The following is an 11,858-nucleotide window of genomic DNA, read 5'->3' as shown; positions in this document are numbered from 1 at the left end:
TCTCTCTCTCTCTCTCTCTCTCTCTCTCTCTCTCTCTTAGATAACAAACAGGCAAACAAAAACAGGCAAAAAAAGAAAACAGATAAAAAGCAAAGAAAAAGCACAAAAAACACATACAAACACAATCCATATAAACAGAAAATTGGAAACCACAACACACAACCAAAAGACAAGTAAAATTTTAAAATAACCCAAACAGAGCAATATGAAACAAAAATATCCCCCAAAAGTACCATTGAGTTCATTTTTGTATTGGCTATCTACTGTCGGGCGTGGGGCCTGCTCTTTAGTGTGGTTTGTATACTCCAATCAATTGGAGAAAATTATTTTTTCCTTTGCAAGTGGGTGTCGACTAGAGGTAGCTTCTTGGGGAGGAATGGGAGCTCATGTCTGATTCCCCTTCTTAGCATTGGAATCCATCTGATTTGGACTCTGGAGACCCGGTGCACATTGCCACAGTCTCTGGATTCATGTGTGCTCCATCCTGCATAGCAGGAAGACACGGTTTGCTTTGGTTACCCATCTGCTCTGGCTCTTGCTATCTTTCTGTTTCTTTTTCTGCACAGGTTCCTGAGTCCTGAGATACGAGGTTTGATGAAGACATCCCATCTGGGACTGAGTATTACAAGGTCTCTTGTCTCTCACTTTGTCTAATTGTGGGTCTTTGCATTAGTTCCCACATACCCCAGAAGGAAGCTTCTCTGATAATGGCTGAGTGAGACACTTATCCATGGGTATAGCAGAACGTCCTTGGGAGCTATTTTATTGCTATCTTCCTTTATCGGGACAACAATATTTGGTTTTCCCCAATTCATGGCCTGTCTAGTCTCAGGGCCTTGACCACCCCAGCAGAGTCAGACATGGATGCCATCTCATGGAGTGGGCCTTACTGGTTGGCTACTCCCATGATGTTTATACAACTACAGCACCAGCGTATCATGCAAGTAGGTAACCATTGTAAATTTCAGGGAAGCCTAAACTTCCTAAAGCCTGGGTTAGGAGTCTCTTGTGAGTACATGTTCAATATGTATTTGCTGAAGGAACAAAGGACTGAGCTCTTGTCTGCGGCTTGAATCATAACAGTGATCCGACCCTTGCATTCACCAATGCCACTGCACTAACAATGCAAGTTCTTTAAGTTCTTTCTGCCTGCTGGTGTTTCACACCACCATGCTTGACTAGCCCTGCTCCATCTACTCTTAATGCCTTTTATCTCCTAAACTTTACTTAAAATATTGTTAGTTTGAATATTACTCGTCTCCTAAGAAATGTTTGTGCACAGTATAACGTATATTAACTTTCCTGTAATTCTCTCTCTCTGTATGTATGCATATATATCATTTAGCATATTGTTTCATATACACATACAAATGCATGTACATAATGTGAAATACACACTGTGAATCTGAGAATAATTACAGATCACTGGGAGGGGAGAGGGTAGGGCACCTCTTTTAGACTGAGAATTTGAGCCAGGAAAAGTCTCTCTCAAGAAGTGACTTTTAGGCAGAGACCAGGAGCTTAGTCTGGCTCTTCTCTTCTCTTGCTGTCTTCTGTATGCTATCCGAACTGCTGCTTTCACTCCTGCCTGGAGGTTTATGTGTGTGGTTCCTTGTGTTTCAAAAGACCTGTCCTGCTGGTTGTTGAAAATCCTACCTGTTCTCTGAGATGCAGCTCCAGCTTTGTTCCTTTTGTGAAAACGCCCTGGCTCTGCCAGGCAAAAATAACCATTTATTTCCAATTAAGCACCTGCTCTTAGCCACCTTGACTGTAAGATCTTCCAGATGAGGACCTAACTATACCTCTTATGACTGCTGTCCTGTTCCCTTTGAATCTGATGAGCTGTTTTCTCAGTATAAATATCCCTCTTTATTTCGAGCACTCTTTTTATGATCTGAGCTATAATCCCATTGGGGTTCTTGTTGTTTAGTCTGAGGCATGGTCCTACTATGGAGTCCAGGTTGGACTCCAGTTCTCAACACTGCTGCCTCAATCACCCAAATGCTGGATGTAATCTTAAAACTTTTAAAATGTGTCAGCCTTAGCTCCGCTTGGTTCTGATGCTCTGGCCTGACTGCATCCTAAGAGAAATAGTGCTCATTCTCTTATTCCAAAACTAGATTTTCACTTCTTCTGGGCTTCTGTTGAACTTTTCGGCAATTGTCTGACAGTCTGAAATCAAGCTGAATTGTGAATGGGGAGCACTAGCCCAGTTCAACCCTGCCCTAGAGTTATTGTTGCTTTGTTTGTTTGGTTTTCGACTCAAAGAACTTTACGTGAGTTCCCTTTAAATTTTCTTGTTTCTCAGTTCATCAAATCAACTTACTGAGAATTTTTAACAAAGTGGTTTCTATCAGAAAGTATTTGTTATCCTTCCCAGGTTTATGTTTTCAGCATCCAAGACATTAAGAAAGTATTAACCATAATTACTGTGGTTTTAACTCTAGCATGGCACTACATGCTTTCTTAAGAACATTGATTCATTAATCAACACCTTTATTTAGTTCAGGCAATTATAATAATTGCTAAGCACTCAACAGTTCTTACCTTTCCACAAGGATAAGTAACTTGCCATCCCTGTCAAAGTTCAATAACATGCCTGTACAGCGTAATATTGTGTAGTAAATTTAATTTGGGAGTAAGAATACTTCCTTAAAATTTTAAGTTATTTGCTTTATGTGTATGAGTGCCTTTTTGGATATATGGGTGAGTACCTGGTTGCCTGAGGAAGCCAGAAGAGGGTGTTGGGTCCATTGCTGGGATTAGAGATGGTTATGAGCTGACTTAGGGATGCTAGGCCCTGAGCCTGAGCCCTCTGAAAAACAGATGGTGATCTTCACCAGTGAGTCATTTCTCCAGCCCTGGAATGAGGATCCTTTTATTTAGCAAAGAGAATGAACAGTGAAGATGGCTTTTGTTCGGGGTGTGATCCAGAAGTTAATTACCAGAAAGCCAGCAGAATAGCTACTGGAAAGTAGGACATTTGTTTAAAACTGGAAATATAGAAATGAGGATGGTGGGTAGTGCCATGAGCAGCTGCAGATGTGACCATGAGTAGAGAGTTCAAAATAAGAATACAGAAAGTATAGGAATAAATTTTAAAGGAAGGGATTTGATGCCACATGTCTTCCTCACATTGGCACTGAAAAAAGTTGAAGTGGGTATGGAGGCTTGAAGAGTAAGTATCTTCTGAAGTCTGAAGTTTGTCCCTGAAAATAAAGCATGATTTCAACCTAGATTCCTAAGCTCAAAACCCCTGGGGAGGTTTAACCCTACTAGGTTTTTAGTTTAGCAAGAATATATGTAGGGGAATCCAGAACTTAGACAGAATCAGGAGGAACAATCCAGAACAGCTTCACAATGAATCGTCTCTGATTCAGAGGATAAGAAAGCTAAGCCTGGAATAGTTCAGGACTAACCCTAAAAGACAAAGCTGGGAAGCCCAAGAAGGTGCTAAGACATACCCAGTCCAGAAGGAAAAGAATGGTCCTTCTAACCTGTGGAGGATTGGGTCGGAGATAGATAGATGTTGCAGTCCAGTGAGCTAAGAATGTAGGCTGTGCTGGAAGAACCTAGATGTATGTGGTTTGCTGGCTCCAGCAGAAGCCCAAACATAGCTCCTGGGACTGTAGGAAGGCCTCCTTCATTACAACAGCCATAAACCCAGATATGAGTTTCAGGGAGCTTGTAAATATTCTCCAACTGTGTCTGCGTGTAAGCGAGAGGCTTTTATGATGACCGCAAGGCTGGAATTGCCTTGTGAAAACTGAGGGTAGGTCTTGAAAAGAAGCCAGTCCCCATTATGAGCCTCATACATAGCAGCTAACCAGCCTCCTCCATCAGAGGAAACAGCCCATTAATGGGGACTAATGGTTTGAAGAAGCACTTTTATTCCTTGACTGTAGAGTGATAAGCTTATAGTAGAGACATTGCAAAATATTGGAAAATAAAAAGAACAAAGTAACACAGTAATTTCCCTATTCAGGTTTCATAGGTCCCTGGTAACCCTGGCTTATAGCTTTTCAGTGTTTCATGTGTGTATGAATTACAAAACTGTATTATATATGTTCATGTATCTATCTATATATATAATATCTATTTTTATTGCAGTAAAATATAGACAGCATGCAATTTAACATTATAACCTCTTTTAGATTCTTTGACAGAACTTTAATTGTTTCTATGTGAAAAATCTTTATAGATGATTTTTGGAGAGCTGAAGTTTAAGGTATGTTTCCAGTACTTAAAACAGTTGAGGCAGGAGGATTGCTTTGAGTTTGAGGTCATCTAGGCCGAGTTCCATAGTGAGACCATGTCTGAAAGAAAAGAAAGCAGGAAGGGAGGAGATGATCCCTTTTCTTAGCAGCTGCAGCCAAGCTCCAAGGGAGTCGGCCTTCTTTAGTGGTACCTGATCTTTTTCCCAGCAAGGGACTTTTGGGAAAGACCTGTCCCTTCTTGCTGACTTCTCCATGGGGATACCATAGACTGGATTCTCTTTTAAAAGCCTTGTGAGATCCTTTATACATCTCCATGTCTGGACCTGCACTGTCCTCTCTGTGCTCAGAGAATTGTTTCTTGCAAGTGTCTTCACCTTCTTCCATTAGGCAGTATCTAGCATGTGTGTGTCCTAAGCAATATATGCTTAGAGTGTAGTTGTACCTTCAACCCGTGGCTTTCCTCGTTGTAACCAGGGAACTGTTCAGCATCATGGACAAGCCTCTATCTGCAGCTCTCTTCATGGACCCGAAGACTTAGCAGTAATAGATCTGGCAAGGCTGAATCCACATGGCTGATGAAGGCACCAGTCCGCCCATCATTGCTGTATGATAATGCACTGTGTTCATCCCCAGTAATCTCCACTTGACCTTTGAGGATTTTGACCATGCCAAACTTGTTGGAAAGACTCTGGGGCACCCATAAACAAGGGAAATATGATGTAGAACTTTATTTTATGGTTCATGTGTGCATGCTGATGGGTTATGGTGTGTCTTTCTGTCTGTGCGTGAACAGTGTTAACAAAGGATATCTCATAACCAACCAACATCTGGTGATTTGTGGTACTTACTTTTATCCTGGATCAAGCCGAGTTATTCATTTTAACTTAATCTTCTAAATGTTGCCTGACACAAACCTGCAACCCTAGCAGTACCATGTAGGGGTGGAGCTACAGAGAAATCTTAACCTTAACCTGTCTGAAGCATGAGTGCTGGGGTATGGAGAGTGTACTGCTGTGCAGCTATAACCATGACCTGTCTCTGGAGGTACTTTATCTTCCCCAACTCAACTCTGTGCCCATGCTAGCTCCCTTTTCATTTTTCTTCCAAGTCTCTAGCGATCTCTTCTACTTTAGTATGAATTTGACCATTCTGCATCGTAATACAGTGAATTCGTGACTAGCCTGTTCATTTAGCATTGTGTGTTCCAATTTCATCCACTTTGCAAAAACATTTCAGAATTTTCTCATTTTCAGGATTGGAGGTTACTCTGCCATGTTCATATACAATACGCTTTATTGTATTTATAGTTCATATGTTTCATCCACCAACTGAGACTTCAGCTGCTTCCATCTCTTGGTTATGAGCAATGCTGCTATGAATTGAGGTGTGCACACATCTGACTTGATCTCTTCATCCGTACACTCAGAACTAGATTTCTGGATCCAAGTCTATATATAATATGAGATAGACTTTTAAAAAGACTTTTAATATAGATGGCTTTTAAAGTTAGTGATGTATTCAGAATTTTGTATCAAATGTATTCTTCAATGCCTTTATAAATTGTTAAACTTAATTTTTGATAACTGCTTATTGTTTATTCCATGGTTATAGTATTTTGTTTCCAAATTTTCACTTCTATAATACTAGAATAAAGATCCTGAATGCAAACCTTTGAAGATTTATCTCCTAAATCTAATCCATCCTTAGAGAAGAAATTATTGTCTCAAAAAACTTGACCATTTTAAAGTTCTTCGCACACATTTATGAACTCTTTTTTTCATGAAGTTTGTTTTGGTTTTCTGTTTAAGCCCATATTTCCCAAGAAAAAGTAGACTCATTTTGCCACCTTGGGTCCCACGTTGGTCCTATCCACCAACCATACGTTACTGATTCTGGTTTTCGTGAATCTTACAAAACTAAAATTATGGATGTATATGTTAAAACAAAGATTTGAGAAATTATATTAGAGGAAATTATGGGAACTTCTTGTGTGAGAGAACATAGGTGTGCACGGTGAGGGTGGTGGGGCTGGGTGAAGATGAGAAGAGACACCACAGGGCCCCAGTGGTTCTAGGGCATCCCTACGTGAAGGTTGCTTTGTCTACTCTATTTATCTTTTAGGCACTCTAATAGGGAGTTATTTTGATCATCGTTTCCCAGTAAGAAAATATGAAGCTTAGGAACATCCAGAGGTCCAGAGTCACACACAGTTAGGTGGCCCAGCCAGGTGACAGGCTTTGATGTCTGTCCACCATATCACATGGTCTCAGGAGATGATACACAGTCTGAGGTCCCCACAAGGAAGACAGAGACGTCCCAAAGTCACAACTGAACTTTATTATCAGTTCCTGGATTTGGAGAGAGGTAGAGATTGCCATGCTGCGTGGGGGTAACAAGGTGAGCCTTCATCTGGTAGACAGTCAAACTCCTCTGTGAAGAAGAGTGGGCTTAGCGCTTGTGGCATGCCACTGAACTAGATAAACTGACTGCTTTCAACAGATGGCACAAATTCCAACAGAGCCACCAGCAGCCTTCATAACTACCTTGATGAAGTACGTGTGTAAGGAAAAACCAACAGAGGAATCTAATAGGAAAACTCAAGGGGAGGCAGGAAACCAGAACCAGTTAAGTGAGAAAGACTAGGTGATGGGTGGAAAAAAGAATGAATCTGTGGTTTACTTTAGATTCCTGCATCATTGTTTAATTTTGGAATAGCTAATACTCTATGCATGTGAAGGCGTGACTTCATTTTTCAGCAGCTGTGGACAAGGTGGTGTAATTAAATTTTATGACACCCATTCATAAGACAAACAAATACTTCAGCAGTAGGTATGGCTACTGATCTTATCTGGGATAATAGATGGTAACTGGAGCACCAGTTCCTGGCTGGTGTGTCATGGAAAATAGGTAGATTTCAGTTGTGTGGTGTATAAGGGCAGCTATGTGTTTGTTGTTAGTAGCAGGCAATGGAAAAAGGTCCCCAGCGAATTGACAGGTGTTTGCAGAGGGAACTTCGTGGCTGTGGTGAGCAGAGCCCCATCAGCAACAGGTCTCTCTGCCTCAGGGAAGAGGGCCCCATCAGCAACAGGTCTCTCTGCCTTAGGGAAGGTGGCCCAAACTGCCACTTGCAGGATCAGTGGTGATTATTCTGGAGTCACCAGAAATTTTTATCAAGCCAGGGTTAGTCTAGGGGCTCCACAGGGAGAGGGCATGGTTATCTCAAGGTGCTTCTTCTTTATGTCCATTAGTTCTACGCAAGCTACTTGACACATGAGTAGCCCTGGGTCATGTTATAATAAACACAGTGTGTGTGTGTGTGTGTGTGTGTGTGTGTGTGTGTGTGTGTGTGTTCATAGTCACATACAAACCAGTGAGTAGCAACATGTTTATTTGTATTTATGTTTGGTGTCGAAATCAAGAAATTGGATGGGTATCAGTTCATATGTGAAAATTCTCTTCTGCATGTGGTGAAATTGCTTTAGAAGGAAAAAAATAAAACCTACATGACAAAATACATTATGAAGCAAACAGAGAAGAGTGAATTTTCTTGTCCATATGGCCTAGATTGTTCTACTCCATTAAATATTTATAAGTCAGATGCTCAATGCAAATGACTGGCTGACCTCTCCAGCTGCCCACACCTTCCAATCTTCTCCCTGTCCTGTGGAAAAGTACGCCAACCAGAGTATCTGCCCAGCTTCTTCCTGTCTAACAGCCGATTGATCTTGCGAGGGAGAAGGACGGAGCAGCGCGGACCTGCTTTGCCCTGGTGGACAGAACAGCAGCCTGGGAGGGTTGGCCCTGCATCTGTACATTTAGAATGGTACCAATTCGTCCCTAATTCTTGGCTTTTCTTTGAGTTGAAAATCCCCCAATTGACCATGGTTGTGCAGCTGCTAAAAGTCAAAACTATCTTTATCGGAAGGCATTACAGTCTGTGAGGATCTTCTGTACTGGCCAAAGTCTTCCTGATTAGACCCACTCCTTCTTCGTTCATTCTTTGCTTTATAAATGGCTGGCCTGGAATGCTTCATTCAATTCTTCACATCTGTTGAGAGCTTCCCGTGCCATGGCTGGGAATTAAGTGTATGTATTTATTTATTCTTACACCTACGTGTGAAGAGGTACCATTATTTTCTCCACAATAGAGACAAAGCCATTAAGACAAATAAATGCCTTGATCAGAATCACACTTCTTGGGAAGCACTCAGCTGAGGTGTGACCTTTCACCCTGAGACATAATTCTGACCACTCACCCTGCCGACAGGACCTGCACTAAGTCACTAACATAGGAAGTTATTCTGTTACTAATCATGAACACACATGTTTGCATCCTGTGTATGTGCTTAGATATGTAAGTGTAATTTGTGTGCAGATAGCATTTATATAGTTGATACATAAATGTATAAGTTATATATATTCATATATATTTGCACATATAGGGATACATTTTCATAGAGATACTTTTATGGTAATTTATATAGGGGAGAGTCTGGAAAGGTCCAATAACAATGACTCTGTATAATAGTTAAATTTTTGTCTTTCTTTCTTTCTTAGGTCTTTTGTGATTTCCCTGAGATAAGTGTATAATAATGTGCATCTAAATGTGTGTCTCATTGTTTAGGGTATTTAAAACCGTGCACTGACTGAGTTCCTACCTACATCACACAAGAGGACATGAATCTTAAGCAAAGTCCTGTGTCTAGTACAGTATCTGGCTACCTAATTACCTAAATAGTATTCTTTTCCAGACAGAGGAGCAGAGACTGTGCTCCCACTCTTTCCATCCCATGCTGTATCTCTTCCTGGAGAGATGATCTGTGTCACAAGAAGAAGGCTTGCAGGGGAGGAAGTCACGACGGGCAAAGAATGGTGCCGCCTTGGAAATATGGTCTCCTCTGCTCTAGCATGGTCCACATAGCCCCCAGTAAGAACTGGGTCTTGGGACTCTGTAAGCCGCTGGCCTCTTAAGCAGACACTAGAAAAAAAGTCGTCTGGCTGCTTTAGTTTCTTTCCTTCTCTTGGTTAGATGTGGAGATAGAGGCTGTTCCCTCTCCAGCCCAACACTGTTTATTTTATGCAGCTTCTAGCAAAGGGAAGTGTCCTTCATTACTTGGTGCTCATATATAAACGGGGGATGCTGAAGAGTGTCACACAGCACTATGTGGTCTACATCAGTGCTAAGAAACAAATCCAGAGTGCTTCCATAAACATCCAGGACAGGAGTAGGCTAGAGCTTTGATCTCAAGACCCCTGAGAAAAACAGACAGAACACTGATTTCCATCCATAGGATGCGTACCTTCCTGCTCACTGAAGGACCTTCGCTAAACACATGCTCTCCAGGTGAGAAAATCAGTGACCTGCATCGCCATGCCTATGCAGTGGTACCGAGGTCTTTTGCAGCTCTACAGACACCGAGAACCATTTGGTGACAGGAGTGGCTGTGTGACGGCACCCCTCAACAGAGAAACACAGCAGAAATCCATTGCTCAGGGAAACTGGGCGTGCAGAATGCCTGACGCTGCCAGGCCATTCCCTCTGGTGTTTCAGTTAAAGGCTGTGCTGCTGAGTTTATCCTGTGTCCCAGTCCTCTTCCCTCTCCAGAAAAAGCAAATTTCCTTCAGGGAACGTTCTAGCGGTGCTATTCCTAAGTGCCAGTAGGGGGCAGCAGTAAAATATGTCTTCCCCCTTTAGCTCTGGGAAGCTACCTAGCTTGCTAGACTTTCAAGGTCTCAGTCTGAGTACCCTCAAGGACAGGGCCACTTTCCATACTGTGACCAATACAACAGGAGCTTATAAGCATTACAACATCCACAAAAATGTGTGGAGCAGAAATAGATGACTGCTTTTCTATAAGTATGCCAAAGTTGTTGGCCGGGTATGTGTAGAATGTGTACGTATTCACGTGCCATGTGCCTGCATTTGTGCACACACATGTGGAGGCCAGAGGTGGACATCAGGTATCTTCCTCTGACGTCGAGCACCCTAGTTTTTGAGTCAGGTCTTCCCACTGAACCTGGTGCTTACTGCCTGGATAGATTGGCTAATCAGCAAGCCCTGGGGATCTGCCCCATCGTGCCCAGCGCCAGCACAGGTGTGCACCATCACATCTGGATTTTTATGTGAACTCAGGTCCTCATGCTTCCGTGGATAGCATTTTACTAATTGGGCCATCTTCCCAGTCTTATTTCTGTTTGTTAGATGTACAAAGTGGACACTAGAAAGCATTTAATTGTATAGAAATAAAACTTTATAAATCTCATCCACTGTTAAATTTGGTATTAAGAAACTTTTAATGTAGCTTATTTTCCTTAAGATTGTGCCCTGCGGTTGCAAAGTTATACTAGAATCAGATAAATGTAGTACTTTTGTCTAAATAAAAATTTATAGGAAAAGTTGAAAAGGTCACAGGAATCACATCTCAGTGGCATAAAGGTGTTTTCTTATGCTTGAGATGACATGGGAGAATGAGTCTGTTCTTTAAGAGAAATCTTAGGGCTTATCTCACTAGCTTCAAGTGAATTTTGCATTCCCTTCTTCTTCTTCTTCTTCTTCTCCTCCTCCTTCTCCTCCTCCTTCTCCTTCTTCTCCTTCTGCCTTTTGGCTCTAAAATAATAGACACATTGCCTGGGGGAGAAGGATTTATAAGAACTCAAAAGTTCTAGAAAGGCCAGTGAACTCCCAAAAGAATCATCCCAAAGGCATGGCCTGGGATGAAGCACCTGGTTACACTGAGTGCAGGGCTTTGGAGGCACCCCAACCTGAGCTGCTTGAGAGCAGATCCTTCTGAGCTGCAGTCACATCTGCGGAGATCCTGGGACTGGAGTCACAGCTTCGCTCTACCAGTTTATAGTGGGAAACAGGGCTGTCCTGGCTTATAACCCCCTCCTCTTCTGGAAGCTCTGTGGGAACCTGGTTCTGAGGCCCGTGCTTCTCTGCAACAGCAGCAAGTTGGATGGTGTCCAGTTTTGCAGTGACTGCTCTGTGCAGGGATTATCATAATTCAGCGTATGAAAAGAAGGATCAAGTCGGTCAGTTAGTTTCTTTAGCAAACAGTTATTGATTACAGCTGTGGGCCACTTCTCCTACACAGACAGAGCCGAAAGAGACAGGCAGGCATTTACAGTGTTGAGCTGCCCAACCTCTCCTCTCCTGAGGCTCTATTGTCTGCTCCCACCTGGAGGTGTGAGGTTGGCTCATTGTCCCTAACTGTTTAGGCTTTGTCATGCAAGTGGTGAAAATGATTTCTCAATGTAGGTCCAGTTTCTAAGTATGCTGCCTGTAATATATGTAAGGACTGTATTTTTAGAGATTTTATTTATGTATTGGTGTGTGTGTGCAGGTGCCAATGGAGGTCAGAAGTGGGATTCAGACCCCTTGGCACTGGTGTTTGTGAACCATCTGATATGGGTGCTGGAATCTTAACCACCCCTGAGCCTCCTCATCAACCCAAAGGACTGTATTTCTTAGGTGAACTATTTATATACATATTTTACTCGTTACTAATTTTCATTTTGTGCATTTGTACTTTTTAACCCCTTTTGTCTTAAAAATTGTCTTCATAGTTTCTATTGTATTGATTAAAATAATAACAATAATAATAAAGTGATGTACTTATTCACCAGTTGACTTAAAAATTG

Source organism: Microtus ochrogaster, unplaced genomic scaffold, assembly GCF_000317375.1.
Source record: "Microtus ochrogaster isolate Prairie Vole_2 unplaced genomic scaffold, MicOch1.0 UNK16, whole genome shotgun sequence".
NCBI classification, from domain to species: Eukaryota; Metazoa; Chordata; class Mammalia; order Rodentia; family Cricetidae; genus Microtus; species Microtus ochrogaster.
Note: the sequence above shows the minus strand (reverse complement) of the source record.